We start from the raw sequence: 17,231 nt of genomic DNA, 5'->3' as shown, positions 1-17,231 counted from the left end.
CAACGCCTATGCAATTAGAAGAGAATATGGTGTCCAATACTTTAAACGTTTATATGACATTATGTCATTACCATGGTGGGATGTCGATGAGTTATCTCAGGTGAGAACATTGGAGTATCAGGTGAGACAGAATGATAAAGCAATGTGGGGATATATCAAGTATGAGACTCTAAGAGGTTATCTGAAATGGAAACATCATCGTCCAAGACGGGTTGAAAGAGTAGATCCTGAAACTGGTGTAAGGGAAACTATTCTGAATGTAAAGCCTCCAAGAACCATGACGACAATTCCTATGCCAGAAATGGAACAAGATTTTTACAAAGGGTTCATTGATTGGGTGTATAGCTGTCTTACAACTGAAGCTATCATTACATACAGAGCTGGTAGTGAGCTGAGATATATTCGTGTCTATGATCCGATGTGGCTGGTGAATTGTTTGGCAAAAGACATCGAATGCTTGTTTATTCACAAGATTCGTTATAAAGCAGAAGATAAAGATCAAGCTCAACAGTTCCAACGCGTTGTATCATTGTGCTTTCAAAAAGGAATCAATTCCGAAAGCAAGTGGAAATCGTCTTGGTGGGCATTGGATGAAAAGATGAAGAAGAAAGCTAAACGTGAACGTGAAAATCGTAGGATGGAAGAGAAAAGAGGAAAGTTTTTGAAGAAACAACAGGAAGAAGAGAAGGCAGAGAAGCGAAAGCGTGAAAAGATCAGAGTTGCATTAAGCAGGAAGCCTAAAGGGCGTGAAGAACATTACAAAGCTGCTATCTGAAGACCAATCTTCAAGACAAAGACTGCGGCTTCATCCAAGGGGGAGTTTGTTGGTGCATAATGTCTAAAGCCTGCGTCTTTGTGAAGTTAGATTAACGTATATGGTCTAGATAGGTTATTTTGTAATAGCTCAGGGGTTAAAAGTGTAATCATATGAATGTTATGTTGCTGGACCGCTTTTGTGACATTTGTCCACAAAAGCGACCCAAGCTGGATCGCTCATGTGGACATGTCACATGAGCGGTTCCAGAAATCTATAAATACCCCTGTGCTCCTTTCATTTGTAACGTTGTCTTGTGCTGTACGTCGAACTGCTGACCGTTTGGCAATCGTTATCAAGTGAAGTAAAAGTGATTAAAGTGTAGATCTCTCTGTTTTCTACTCCTTTCTATCAGTTTTATCATCGTATCATGCTGAAAATGTGTTTCCGCCACATTTTCAGTAAGCACTAGCTCTGATTGACTCATTAGTGTGGTCAAAACTGATCCTACAATTCCTGTCCGATCGGGTCCCTTGGTTCGAGATGGGGTTCTGTTGTTTAGCACGTCACAACACCGTCTCGATCAAAACTGCCAAAAACCCTCAAAATAATCAAGTGCCGAGGATGACTAGATCATTTGGACGGATTGCCGTCCGATCGGACAGTCGTCCGATCGGACAGGGTAGTCGTCCGAACGGACAGGGCAGTCGTCCGATCGGACTGCCATCGGATCGGGTACACCTTGGGTCCCACACTTGACTTTTATTTCAACAAATTGGATTTTGGACATTGAACGGACTGCTGTCCGATCGGATTGTCATCCGTTTGGATTACCATGTGGTGTTCAGACTTCAACACTTAAACAATTTTCAACATATTCAATACAAACGGATTGTCACCCGATCGGACTACACTCCAATCGAGTGGCAAACTGCTGTGAACTTGTTCTCACTAAAGTATCCACCAATCGGGTTGTCGCCCGATCGAACAGCCGTCTGATCGACGGACCTGAAAGGTAGAGATACTTCAATGTTTTCAAAATACTACAACGAAAACTTCAAAGGTCAAGCCATCATACACAAACACATCTTTCCCAAAGGAAGAAACAATCCACTCGAACGGCCATCCGACCGGACGACCGTCTGAACGGACTACCACTTGCACGACTGGCTGTCCGATCGGATTACCATCTGATCGAACTGCTGTCCGACTCACTTGTACTTTGCGTCGTTTTACGCGTCGCTTATCGCTTACACTATCAATTTGCAATCAGGCTAATCTCAGATGCGCTCCCTTCAATCCAACCAAGTTGTGTTTGCTGAGCACTGACTATGAGTATACTCGAACCCCTTTTTATCGCATTTTGGGTGTAACATACGTTCTTATTAAATAGAATTTATCAAAACGAATTATTCAATCGAACTATTTATCACTTGCGAATAACTGTTATGTATATTTATACGTGATGCTACTTACATATGTGTTAGGACTTATACTCGCGAGGTCCCGCCTTAACTAGTATAGTACTATAGCACCCGACGGGGTCTAGTTAGGATGAATAGCAATCGCAATTGCAGCTCGAGTGACTTAGCTGGTAGTATCAGTCTTATATGCATATATGTTGAGGTAGCCCGTTTATGTATTTAGTAATTCGCAGCACTTTTAACTGTTTTATGCTACTCTATCAAAACTTGCATACTCGCCAATACTTTTGTGTTGACGTTGTTTTAATGTATGTTGCAGGTTTAGTCGCAGTCTACATCAAATTAAGCTAGGAAGTCTAGAAACTCACCTAAATTCTATGTTGTCGGATTTGTATTGTTCGAGAGGACAAGAAATCTGTGATAACTTATGTGAATGTATTGTTTATTAGTATGGGATAATGAACGCATTAAATACTGTCGCAATATAGTTGTTATGGATTCTTTTGAGCAATCTGATTCGCCCAGTGCCGCGCTCTGATGATTCCGCCATCGGTTGGGGTGTGACAGCAGTCTTATGAACATCTTCGTCTCTGACCTTCAACTGGTGATAACCTGACCTTAGATCGATCTTTGAGAAGTAACTTGCCCCTTGCAGTTGATCAAACAAATCGTCGATCCTAGGCAATGGATATCTGTTCTTGATTGTTACTTTATTTAGCTTGTGATAATCAATGCATAGATGCATTGATCCATCCTTTTTCTTCACAAACAAAATCGGTGCTCCCCAAAGGGACGAGCTAGGTCGAATAAAACCCTTTGCCAACAAATCATCTAATTGTATTCTCAATTCTATCATCTCAGTAGGCGCCAACCGATAAAGTGCTCTTGCAACTGGTGCTGCTCCAGGTATGATATCGATCCTAAACTCCACTTGCCTATCTGGAGGTAACCCAGGTAGTTCTTCAGGGAATACGTCTGGATATTCAGAAATAACAGGGATGTCTTCAATCTTGGGCTTTGGTTCATCAATGGTTACCTGTGCCATGTAAATGACACAACCTTTCTTCAAACACTTCGATGCTTTAAGCATAGACACTTGCTTAGGCAACCCATACTGTGTATCTCCTTGAATTGTTAATGTCTCACCATAAGGAGTCTTGATAACCACTTGCTTCTTATCACATACTATCTGGGCTTGGTTATGAGATAACCAATCCATGCCTATCACTATATCGAATCCTGCTAATTTCAATGGGAGCAAGGAAAGCGGAAAAGAGTGATTCCTAATGGATATAAAACATCCATCTAAGATTGTTGAAGCAGTCTCTATGGAACCATCAACCAATTCTACTTCATACTTTATGCTTAGAGTTTTAACAGGCAGATTTAATAACTTACAAAATTTATTGTCTACAAAGGACTTATCTGCACCTGAATCAAACAACACTCTAGCAAAAACATCATTGATAAGGAAAGTACCTGTTATAACATTGTCATTCTGAATGGCCTCTTGAGCATTCATCTGGAAGACCCGAGCATTGGTCTTTTCAGCCTCTTCAGGCTTCTTTGCAAACTTTGGGCAGTTGGTCTTGATATGGCCCTTCTCGTTGCAACCATAACAGGTTGCGTCCTTCAACTTCTTGCAATCCAAAGTCTTATGCTCTTTGGACTTACAGATCCCACATCCACTCGGTTTTGACTGTGCCTGAGATTTTGATTCGAACCTGCACTTCCCAAAATGGCTCTTCTGGCAGGTTTTGCATTTAGGCTTCTCATCTGTCTGTTGGTTACCCTTTTTAGACTCAGAACTCTTCCTGTGATCTGAGTTTCCTTTCCTTTTCTTGTCGGAGTGATGAGAACTCTCATCCTCCCGTTTCCTCTTTCCTTCATCCGAAGCTTTGACCGACTTATTTCTGATGGCATCAAGTGTGAGAGACAAAGACAAATCCACCACTGACCTGTACGTGGTAGGTCTAGATACCTTCACATTACCCTTTATCTCTGGAGCTAAACCCCCAATAAAACGAGCTATGCGCTTTGGTTCCGGTATGACCAAATAAGGAACCAATCGGGACATGGTGTTAAAGCTCGTAACATATGTCTGACAATCCAAGATCTTCATGACCAGAGTTAAGAAGTCAGTCTTAATTTTCTCAACCTCATGCTGAGGACATAAATTTTCCTTGATTAGAGCAACAAATTGATCCCAAGTCAGATTATACGACGGGATCTTCCCTGTAGCTTGGATTAACGATCTCCACCAAGCTAAAGCTTCACCTTTAAACGATTGTGACATAAACTTCACAATATCCTGTTCAGCACATCCATTGATATCAACCACAATATCCATCTCATCGAGCCAAGTCATACAATCAATGGCTCCTTTTCCCATGTAAAGTCCTTTGGCTTGCAAGAGACGAAGTATTTGTAGGAACAGGTCTTAACACGTGGCTCCTGATTGAGCACAATTCGTTTGGATGGAACACTCATCTGATTCGACGAATGATGAGAATCGTCCTTATGAGATACATGTGTCTTGGAAGGTGGTTTCGTATGAGGTACATATTGGGTCCTACTATGAGTACCGCTTGATTCTTTAAACTGTCTATCCATGGCTTGAGTGACAGGATTATCTATCATTGCTTGCAAATCTGCACCAGCTACATTAACTCTGGTGGTATCATTTCTTTCTCTTGGGTGACTGTTTACCTCATCTGATTCAGCCATGTAGCTTAATTGCTACATAAAAATGATGACAACGATTTATTCAGAAGTCTATTATGGAATTGTCATTTTTGACGATTCATTAACCATGGTAACTATAAACCATATTGGTAGTTTAATTTATTTAAATTTTTATTTCAACTTATCCAGTCATAAACTATTATGGATAATAGGGTGGCATACAAAAGGCCTTGTCACAAGGACAATTTTAATTCATAAGCCATGATTTTATTGAATCGAGGCATTTAGGTTTGAACATAGTTCATCACCTTTCTTGACAGGGAGTCATAGACTACAACTGTCTTTTGTCTTACTAGACAATGATTATGGCCCGTAGGCACTTCATCATTAATGGATGTTTAAATTATTAAATAAGAATAAGGAATTGGAAAAGTCCAATATAAGGATGACAAGTGTGATTTTATCGTATCACTGTTGTCAGGAGTGTTAACATGTTTTCAGATGTTAACAAGGATTTATTTCTTAGAAGGATCTACCACCATGGCCCTGTCTTACAATGACATGTGGGCTAGGTTTTTACCTTTAAGATTTTGTTTAAATGGCAGATCAATTATTAAGTTGGAATGACATTTGATTTATTTCATATAATATATTCATAATTATATAATGACAATGAAATTTTAAAATAAAGCATTCCTTAAATTGAAAGAAGTACAACGCTACCCTATACGGGACTTTTAAATAAATAATTTGTCCACATAGGGACTAAAAAGGAAATACAAGTCCTCGCAGGGACTGGATACATAAATAAATGTCCACGCAGGGACTTAATTGAAATTAAAATTACAAAACAAATAAATAAGGAATTTCAATAATCCCTCTTCTTTTTCCCCTTTATTAGGTTTGCCAAACCCTTCAGTAACCCACGGCGACTCCTACGCTCCTCTTCTACCTACTGCTTCACCTTGTGCAACCGCTGAAAGATTTCCTGCTGCTGAGGTGGTTGGATCTGTGGCGGCTGCGGCTGAGGTTGAGGAGGTGGCGGGCATTGATACCCATATGCTGGGTACCCAGTTGGGTACGCAACTTGAAAGGGTCCTTGGGGGTGAAGAGCATTGTAGTTCGTCGCCTCGAGATACGAGTCAACATTAGGGGCATTGTAGTAATTGTAACCCGGGTAAGCTGGTTGCTCAAACGGGTTATACGCCGCTGTACCGGCGTAAGAAGGAATTGGGTTATCATAACCCATTTGTGGTAGAGGTGCGACTGGTGCAGAGTCGACCTCAGAAATTGGGTTCGAAGGCCCACCCATTTGCGGGTCTTCGTACAACGGTGGGTAGTGGCTGTTGCTTGAGTGTTGGGGGGTGCTGAAGTGGAAACCCCATCGCACGGACATCCGTGCACCTGATCTTCTTCGCCTCGGTGGTTCTGGAGGCTGTTGTTGCTCTGATACCAACCTGTCACACCCTGATATGTCCACGTATTACAGGTGGGTCGGGTGGGGGTTATTGTGACGTAGTTGATATCATCATAGTCAAATAATCACAGTTCAATGCACAGCGGAAGTCTAAAGTAATTATACAAACCGATTTGAAAGTATAATAAAATATTACACAACGGGTTGTAAATGGATCCACAGGCGGATCTAAAACATAAAATAAAATACTGTTCAACAGACTTTATGTATTTAAAGCTTGCAAGACTTTTTATTTAACACTCGGAGTTTCCAACACATTACGCTTAGTACCTGCACTTAACATTTTTGGAAAATACGTCAGTTTACACTGGTAAATACAATTAACCGACTCATTTGAAAACATTTTAAGAAAATTGATTTAAATGCACAAGGCACAAATAATCTTTTATAACTTGGGACAATTATTTAAAAATAATCTTGTATACAGATTTATATGTTTGTCGTCCATTCAGTGCTCTGTTAGAAGAGCCGAGTCAAGATTAATAGACACGCCACAAGTATAGGGCTACAATAGAGAGATACCGTTTATACATATGCAACTGTCAGGTGTATGCCTACGCCTCGTGCTTAAGCCGTGGCCATTTCTAATGAATGAGCTGAGCATATCCAGGACACGGTCATTAACCCCCCAAAGGCATTGCATCAAACAAGACAGATTAAAACGGGTTATTTCAATGGTTTAACCACTAATCGATTAAACATTCAATACCCGACCAAGCGGTATTATTATAATACCGTATCCCAATCCCGTATAACGGAAAATAAGTTAAAAGTATTTACCTGAGCAAAAATATAATTTTATTCCCAGCCGTATATCAAATCAGCAAGTACAAGTAGCTTTTACCGGGCTCCTAATCTGGAACGAAGGTTTTAATAACCTATTAGATTCCTAACGGGTCTTATTTAAGTTATAACTTAGACCGGTTAGTTTTAAAGAAGGATTTACGGTACGAAACGCAAGATTAAGCGAAGACCGGATTAGAATGAGATTTAGACCCAACAAGTATGGAGACTTGTATAAAGTGGGTAAACAAAACACATTCTGGATTTTGAAGTAAAAATGATAAGGTTTGACCCATTTCAGTTAATTTATGTAAACTAGTTACATAAACCGTACCGAACGCGAAAAATGCATAACGGGTAACCAAATGAGTCATGTACAAGTTCCACATGTTAATATGCTTTAAATATGTTATGATATCAGTAGGATATTGTGACACCTGTGTCACTTCAACCATCAAACAAATACCAAACCAATGAAATATTGTATTTCATACTTGGGACTTGTATAAATATGTGTATCGTTTGCACATATCAATTCTTGATCAATTTCGAGCTCTAAATCACTTTCTGGAAGGTTATACGCGATCTGATGCGTAAATATAACCAGTTTAATGCAACAAACACTCCGGAGTAGTTACATAGGCTTAACATACCTTAAATAACTTTTACATAACTTAGAAATAAGTTTTGGAAGGTTTGGTGTGGCGAAATCAAGTTTATTCGCTTACAGGGACTAATTTCGACAAACTGCGAAAGTATGCCGATCCGTACTGTATCGGACATTCCGGAACTTGATCATTAGTTAAATATGACCTAAATATCCTTTACATAGCTTAGAAATAGGCTTTGAGGTGTTTTGTGCGTTAAAATAAACTTTATTGATCAATAGGGGCTAAAAGCGTCAAAAAGTGCATAAGTTTGCATTTTCGTGCATATCTTACGTTCTGAATATATCCGGACATCCAGAAGTTTATGTAATCATTAAAATATTTTATTTTAGTGATTGGCGTGATAAAATTCCATTCGTCGCTTAATTTGTATCGTTTTTGCGTTCGTTACGACTTCCGTCGTAATTAACCGAACAACGCAACCGTACGGCCAAACGAACCAACATCCGAGATGTTTTTGAGCATGTTTTGAGTTCCCTATACTTTAACATCATTTTAGAGCCTTGAAATGAGGTTAACGGGGCTTAAACGTGTCAAAAATGCATCAAAATGCATGTTTTTCAAGTGCAGGGACCTGTTTTGACATTTCTGCCAAAGTTTGCTAGGCCTGGGGCGTAAGCCTTGATCAATTCTTACGCGGCCGGCGAGAGCTCATCAGACAGAAACTTCATTTTCAGCATTTTGTTCATATTTCAGGGGTTTTAATGCAAAATTCTCAATACCTTGGGCTGAAAATTGATGGTTTTTAGCATCCCATTGTATTCTAATACCTTGGGCCCATGTGTAAGGCCAAGATTCAAGCTCAGTTTACGAGAAACGATCCTAATGGTTCTTGGTTTTCTATAAATACCCACCTCCATTCATTCCATTCTTCACACCTTGATCTGATTGCTCTCTAAGTTGAAGTGATTTCACTTCATACCTGAGAATAATTGGATCAAACTTCCATTCTTGGACCTTTTGTAAGTGTTCTTTCGTTCTTTTACGCGTTTTTAGCACGAAAGTCAAACTATGTTTGACTTTCTGCATTGACCAGTTTATGGTCAACACGAAGTTCGTTTGAACTTCGCAACGTGAGCGTAATCACGATGGTTATAGTCCCAAGTGACTATACCTACTGATTACCACGTTGATTAGGTGTAGTGACGAGTCGTAGTTTCGGCCAAAATGCGTACTCACGCTTATTTTGTAACCAAACTACTCTTGGGTATCAAAACCGTTTGTTTTGATATCAAACCTGTTTTCTAACTTCGTTAAACATGTTTTAACATGTTTAGCTCGTCACTTTAGGTTTAGTGCTTATGAAGAGTCGTAAGTCAAGAGGTCTAAACAACCGCTTAGACTTTCGAACCCGACCCGTTTGGTCGATCATTAGGATCCGACCAAACACATTAGGTGACCATAGTTGCATAGGGAATAACCTTCCGAGGTTATACCTTATGGTCACTTCGTTTAGTTAGGTGTATGATAAGTAGTTATATGCCTTAGGTAAATGACCAAAATGCCCTTTTTATGCATAATTGATATTTAAGCATATGTAACCCAAACTTTTGTCACTTAACTGATTATGCAACATAATTAAACATGTGAAGGCATATAATACTTGTCATAGGACTAGTTAGGCGGTCCGAACGCGTTTTATGCGAACGACGCGTTAAAGTAGCGTAAGCTACCTAAACGGGTCGTAAGCACTTAGGTTAGGTTTCGTTTTAGTATGTAGGCTTTGTTAAACCATATCATATGAGTTCCTACACTCATTTGGTTTACGAGACCTCATCCTATCCAATCTTCCGATTTAGGTCCGGTTTATTCATGTAGTTACCTATATTAGGTGCCGTTTGATTTCCGTGATCCCTCTAGCTTGCTTGGTAGTTGTTCAAGACTTCTAAGCACTCTCAAGTGAGTACATAGTCCCCTCTTTTACTGTTTTCAATGTTTTGGGGTGAAGCATGTGTACCTATTTGTTATGTTCATGATTTCAAAGTATAATTGATTATACATATTAGTACTTATCTTTTGACAAACTGAATGATTATTTATGGTTTAAACACTGATTTTTCAAAGATTATAAAATTAATTGTTGAATTGTACTTATTTTATGTTAACCAGACCGATTGGTAGTATGATATAGCGCTATAGGATTTGACACCCCATTCATGTTGTCATGGAATGTCAGAAACCGATATTTTATCCAAATAGGGATTGCCTTCGTGGTATTTCTATAGTCTCCTAGGTGTATTTTGATGCACTAGGTTTGGTTGAACTCTTAAATCACATTTTTATTGTATATTTTGTTATAATCCCAAAAGAATAGTTTGATATACTCTCATGTGTGATATTGTACAAAACCAACACATATTTTGTTAATTATTAAAACATAGTTTGATATGTTATTTATAAAACCAAAACATAGTTTAATATGTTATTTATAAAACCGAAACATAGTTTAATATGTTATTTATAAAACCGAAACATAGTCTAATATGTTATTTATAAGACCAAAGCATAATTTAATATGTTATTAATAAAACCAAAGTATACTTTTGATATACTACTGGAAATTATTATTTTGAAGACTAAAGTATATTTAATATACTATTTGTTTAACGATTTTGAAACTGAAATATATTTTAATATATTACTTATTCGACTCTCTTAAAACCAAAGTATATTTTTAAATACACACTATAAACCTTTTTATCAAAAAATTGTTTTACAAACAATATATTTTATACAAACTCATTTTACTTAATTATTTATTTATATCATCTGATTTTCTTATTACTTGTTATATGATTTATAAAAGAAAATATTTTAAGGTTCATGACTATTTTTGATTAAATATTTTTCTCTAAACTTACAAGTCATGAATCCTAATTATAATAAAACTTATGTATCTCACATGCATTTTCATGCTGACGTACCTATTTTTACACATGTTTCAGGTGCTGTTATGTGATGATTGTTGATGCATGCTATACATAGGATGGACTCGTGCCTTAGCGACTTTAAAACTAGAAAGATAATATTTGTATTTATCTGATTTGTAATAAAACAATGAGTTCAATAATTCAATAAAACGAAATTATTTAATCCATGGTTGTAAAACAATGATTCTGTTACAACACTCCCCGACGCTTCCGCCACGATTTGTTGTTTTACGTGGTCGGGGTGTGACAAATATCTTCCATTATGCCCAAAACGGATTTAAAACCAATTTAAGCCCCGAAAGGGTATTTGTTCATTTTAAGATTTACTAAAGAGGTTAAATAGTAATCTGAGGTTCTGGTCTAAAATAATCAGTAAAAATATTTATTTTAATAAGTTATATCAGTAAGATATCATACATATGTGAAATTTATCATTTATGATCAAACTATGCACCATAGGGGCATTTTGGTCATTTCACATATGCTTTAAGGGTCAATTTGGAAATCTGAGTTCAAGACTTAAACTTACTGTTAAAGTACAAAAATTTATCCATAACATCAGTAGGTAACAAGTCCTAGGTGCCAAATATGGTTTTAAACCATACTATGCGCCTAAATCGCATAAAAGTCGGTATTTGACGATAATCGGGTTGAAAAAGGAAATCTGAGTTTTTGATCAGTCTCAACTGCTTAAAATATTTTACTGAACATATGATATCAGTAGAAAAAGGTTTGGCATGCAATTGATGCCTAAAACTCATTTTATTAACAAAAAGTGCTTTATCGTCAATTACAGAGTCCATGCAAGAACTCTATGTTACGGTCAGTATAAAATTTGACAAAAATTTCTAAAAATCCCAAAATATTATATTATAACAATGGGTAGAAATTTTGGTGCCAAAAATTGGGTTTAAATGGGATTTATGTCAAAAATGCCATTTAATTAATAAAAAGCATTCATTTTACGATATCGAGCATAACTCTCATTTCAGACCATAAACTGATGTCAAATTTTTAGGACATACTTAAATATCAGTAATGAAGGTTTTTTTCCTCTCACATTTTCAAAAATCTCGTTCCATGTAGTATAATCTCAGAGGGTTATGCTAACATGTAATGTGGTCCCAAAGGAACCCTAAGGCATAACTAAACTAACCTAAATCGGGTCAGAACTGAAAGTCAAAGCAAAAGTCTACTTTTGCGACTTTCGGTTGCGAACCGAGCCTAAACTCAGAATTGTCGGGTTGAACATGCCTAAACATGTTCTTTTATTATTTACCAAGTTATTTAAGTGTTAAAACATGTTCCATAACGTCTGCATTATTAGTTATGAATTATTTTGTAAAAACTGACCCATTTGACTTTTTATTCATAAGTTTGACCTGACAATTGACTGAGATAGTTTGATAATTAGAAGGTGCCCTTTTAAGGGTTTAACACCTACATAATTATCAACACATAGCCACTTTCAATTCGAATAATGGCTAGACCGTTAGTGATTAATCACCAAGTCAAAGCTTAATTACGACAACTTTGACTTTTGGTCATTACACTAATTAAACCTTAACTAAGGAAGCTAAGAACACTTACTATAGTCCTTAGCACGAATATTGAACTTGAGAAAGCTTCCTTTAGCACCAGGAGGCTTCAGAGAGTGAGCTTGAGAGTAAAATTTCAAGTGTGTGCAAGAACAAGTGAAAACCCAAGCTCTTATATAGGAATTTAGAGGTTCTAGGATCATTGCATTTGTCCCTATGTTGTTTTCAGATGTTCCCAAGTGTCCCTAGAGCATGAAAAACCATTTGCTCAGACCATGGTATCGAAATCAGCCATGCAATGGTGGTGGAACATGCTGCAACATGCAGCTGTCCCTTTTGGATCGCTGGCACTTCTGTCGCGGCCCGCGTAGACTTTAGAGGGAGTCTATGCGGCCCGCGAGAACCTCTTATTCCGGTAAAAAGTTTCCAAACTTTGCCATTTCAGTTCCTGGTCCATTTAAAGTTTATTTAACTTTCTTTTATTGCACTTATGACCCCATAGTTAACTAACAAGTGCCTTAGGTCATAAATTAACTCCGTTAAGCTCCCGGTTAGTTGTGAGATCACCCGAAAAGTCTTGATTTCATCGAAACTCCATGAGATTACTATCCAATATTCTTGAGAACAAAATATACAAATATTACAATGCTTTTGGGATCGCTAAAAGGTCATTCAGAGGTAACTTTTAACATGTTGACATTTTTAACCCCTATGTTTCGTAAAATCCTCAATTTAAGCACATACGACTTTCTATGTTCGACAATTTATTCATTAAAGGATACGAACGTTGTGTGAGGTCAATCAGAGGCACAAGAATGGCATGTTGACACTTTGGATCCTTTTACTTACATATTTACATTGTTTGACAATTTTAGTCCCTCGGAATCAATTCATTACACGTTTAAAGTCCATGACACGTGTCTTTATTATATTGGACATGATTTTGCGAGGTGTTACACTATCCATACCATACCATATGATATAGTATACTACACTACACTACTTGTAAAATACGATCCTATACTACATTGTATGATACGATCCTATAATATACTACGCTACACTACACTACACTATACTACATATACTATACGACACTACATATACTATACTATACTATACGATACGATACGATACGATACGATACGATACGATACGATACGATACCATACCATACCATACCATACCATACCATACCATACCATACCATACCATACCATACCATACCATACCATACCATACCATACCATACCATACCATACCATACCATACCATACCATACCATACCATACCATACCATACCATACCATACCATACCATACCATACCATACCATACCATACCATACCATACCATACCATACCATACCATACCATACCATACCATACCATACCATACCATACCATACCATACCATACCATACCATACCATACCATACCATACCATACCATACCATACCATACCATACCATACCATACCATACCATATGGGCTTGTGATACCGATACCTCGATGATATGTATCACGCGACTCAAACCAACCCCGAGGCTACTAATGGGCCTTGAACACAACAACACCCAGAGCTTACTGCTGGGTCGTCCAACTGGGGCATTCCATGGCCTACTGATGGCCTTCTACCCAAACCAATCCTGAGCCCAGCTCTATGCCTACGCCACCCGAACCTAACCCCACTCGAACCTGACCTTAACTCCTTGCAACCCATTTCTCCATCAGACCCCGCTAACACCTTGTCAAATGCACCTGTTTCTATATGTATGTATGTATGTATGTATGTATGTATGTATGTATGTATGTATGTATGTATGTATGTATGTATGTATGTATGTATGTATGTACGTGTGTGTGTTTTGATATATGCGTATGTATGTGCGTACATGCATATAACATAGTTATTTGTTTTTCAAGCTCAAGCTCGAATTGGGCTTGGCTCATCTATTTTTTTTTTTATAATTTACATTAACTTAACTATAAGTGTATTTTTTTATAAATCTATTTATAACATAATATATCTATATATACTTAATTAAAAATAAAATTAATCACTTAATTAAATTTAAAAATAAAATAGTTAATTTATATATAAATAATTATTATCATATAAAAATATAGTTAATATATTAAATAAAAACTATATAATAACTGGCTTGTTTAGGCTCATGAGCTAGCTCAAACTCAATAAGTGAAACTTGGGCTCATTTATTACACGTTTATACTCATGCTAAAGCTCGTTTAAGCTCAACTTGTTAGATGCCTTTTTAAGCCGTTCAGGCCTTTACACCCTATATATAAATATATATATATATATGCATATGCCCGTATGTGTATGTGCATGTGCATATAGGACACATAAAAATAATTAATATTAGATTAGTATAATTTTATATGTTGCTTTTTAATGAAGAAATGTCTATAAATATATTGTTTTTATCGCACACTTAAAGAGTTAAAGGTCCATTTATGAAGAAATGCCTATAAATTTATTGGTTTTATTACACACTTAAAGGTTCATTGTGTTTGCTTTCCTAAATATGTTGTATAAATGAAAGAGGGAACTCCAAAATGAAAAGGTTAAATATTTATTTTGTCTCGCTTAACTTTGGCGCTGCTATTTCCCTCCCAATTCTCCCACCAAAGTTCTAGCCCTAATTCCCAATCCCCCCACCAAAGTTCTAGCCCTAATCGTCCCAACCAAAACGCGGAGGGCCGCTACCGGTGGTTTCAGGGGAAGCTCCATATTGGTAGGTGATTCTGTCTTTAAATCGTGCTATTACTCTTAACCCTCTCTAAGATGTGACTTCACCGGTCTAAATTGCTTGGAGTTGGTGGTTTCCAGCCATCGTGAGGCTCAGAGTGGTGGTTTCTAATGGCACTCGTTTACTACAAGTACCAAATCTGTTTTAATTTCAATGTAAAGACCAGTTTAGTTTATGAGAGCTTCATTAATAATAACATAAGTATACACTGGAAACAAAAATAACAATGTTAACCGTTCAAAGATTGAGTAAAAAATACTCAACAACTAACTAGTAATCAACTGTGAGCTGCAATACTCAGAATCTCATATAGACAAACCTGAAATTTAAAAAGGAAAAGAGTTAGTATACTGAAAAGGAAGTAAGATTCGAAGAACATACTAGTGTTGGTTGCAGACATGCAGTCTTTGGTCTCGTATAGATAACCTGGAATTTTAAAACAAAAGTCGGTTCTAATGCTGAAGTGTGAGCTGCCGTCTTAGAGTCTCATGTAGAAAAACGTGACATAATAAACGGAAGTTAGCGGTCCAGTTTGGTTCATGAGCGGTGGAGCTGGGTTGAAGGACATTGCATCATGGTTCACATGTCGAAAATCAGCAAGAGGTTGATAGTTAGAGCCACGCCATTTCCTTTTCGGCTCCAAATATTGGGATTTGAAAGAATCAAGGCGGTTTCCATAGTTCTCATGGACCATAACAACACCATTGTTAGCGGCTACGACGGTGGTGGTGACGACGGTGGCGACGGTGGTGATGGTGACGGTAGTGAGAAGGAATTTATAAAAAGCAACGGAAAGAAGTATGTCTCCAATTTTAAAATTTTAATTTATATTTTTATAAAAATGTATTTCATGTTAAAAATATAGTTATATGGTTATTTCAAAATTGTAGGTTTACAAAGAATAAGGTAAATAGATGTGCAAAGTATATATATGAGCAATGTTATGATGGGGATTGGGTCACATTCAAAAAGGTCCCACATAATGTTAGGATGCACTTGTTCAACCGCTTTCGGGTATCTTATCAATTAATTATTTATATGAATTTGATTATTTGTTTTAATCATGGCATTTTGACTTTTGTTTTTAATTTTACAGACCAAATATAGATGGAATCGTGGAGCTAACCAGCTAATATATATGCTAATATATATCATACATTTATCAACGTGCTCAAAAGAAGATTTAGAGACATAATGAGAAATCTGAGACAAAAATCTAAGAAAAGCTACTGATAAGGGGCATAAAATACCTACTGGTAAATACAATTTAATGTCCAACGTAGATATCCACTAGATGGGATACCTCTTGAGAAGTGGGAACGAATGTGTAGTGTAAGGAATTTAATAAATTACTGTATATTGTTTTTAATTTCTATTTCTCTTTATATATTCTAGATATATATTTTTCCCTTACAGTTCTCGAACACTTAAGAATGGGTCTGAAGCCGGGAAAAGCAACCGCAAAAATGACTTATGCATTCATACGAGAGGGTCAATCGGATTTGATGAGCACCGCGCCAACATGGTAAGCTAATCATAATTATAAATTTTAGTAACTATTTCTACATTTAGTACATATCATTTACATTACTCCGTTTGATGTAGGAAAAAAAAGAGGGTAAAAAAGTTGGATACAAGAAAGTATTCTTCCAGACCTACGCTATAAAGGAGTGCAAAAAGAGGGTACAAGATGGAGAGATTGATGCAAATGACTTTGATAATTTAGAGTTTGTTACTTATAAGCGTGCAAAGAATTCATATGTTAGTTATCATTCATTATTTGTTTATAGTTATTGATTCAAGTCTCAGTGTTCAAAGTTTTCATTTCGTAAATTTTAGGTCGTGGCATACACGCAACAACTTGAAAAAATGTACCCGGAAGAAACATAATGCGATGATTTGGCTATTTGGAGAGTTTGAATCCCAAGCTTAAGGGTGGTAACTTGTTCGGGGTGGGATCTTCTGATACTCATTTGTGCTGATCGGCACACCATCTTCCACAACTTATGCGTCATATGATGATGCCAGGCAGTTACAAGAGGTATTATCATTATTGTTGTTTTTTTAGATTGACCCGTTAGTCTTCACATATAGAACTGCAATTATTTAAAGTTTTAGGTTTATGATATTTGTTGGCTTGTTGCTCTCATATGGTAGTACAATGCTAAAAGAGTACAACGTGTTAGAAACTTGTTAAACC

This window comes from Helianthus annuus, chromosome 16 (assembly GCF_002127325.2).
Source record: "Helianthus annuus cultivar XRQ/B chromosome 16, HanXRQr2.0-SUNRISE, whole genome shotgun sequence".
NCBI classification, from domain to species: Eukaryota; Viridiplantae; Streptophyta; class Magnoliopsida; order Asterales; family Asteraceae; genus Helianthus; species Helianthus annuus.
The sequence above is the reverse complement of the archived record's forward strand: the minus strand, read 5'-3'. Positions refer to the sequence as shown.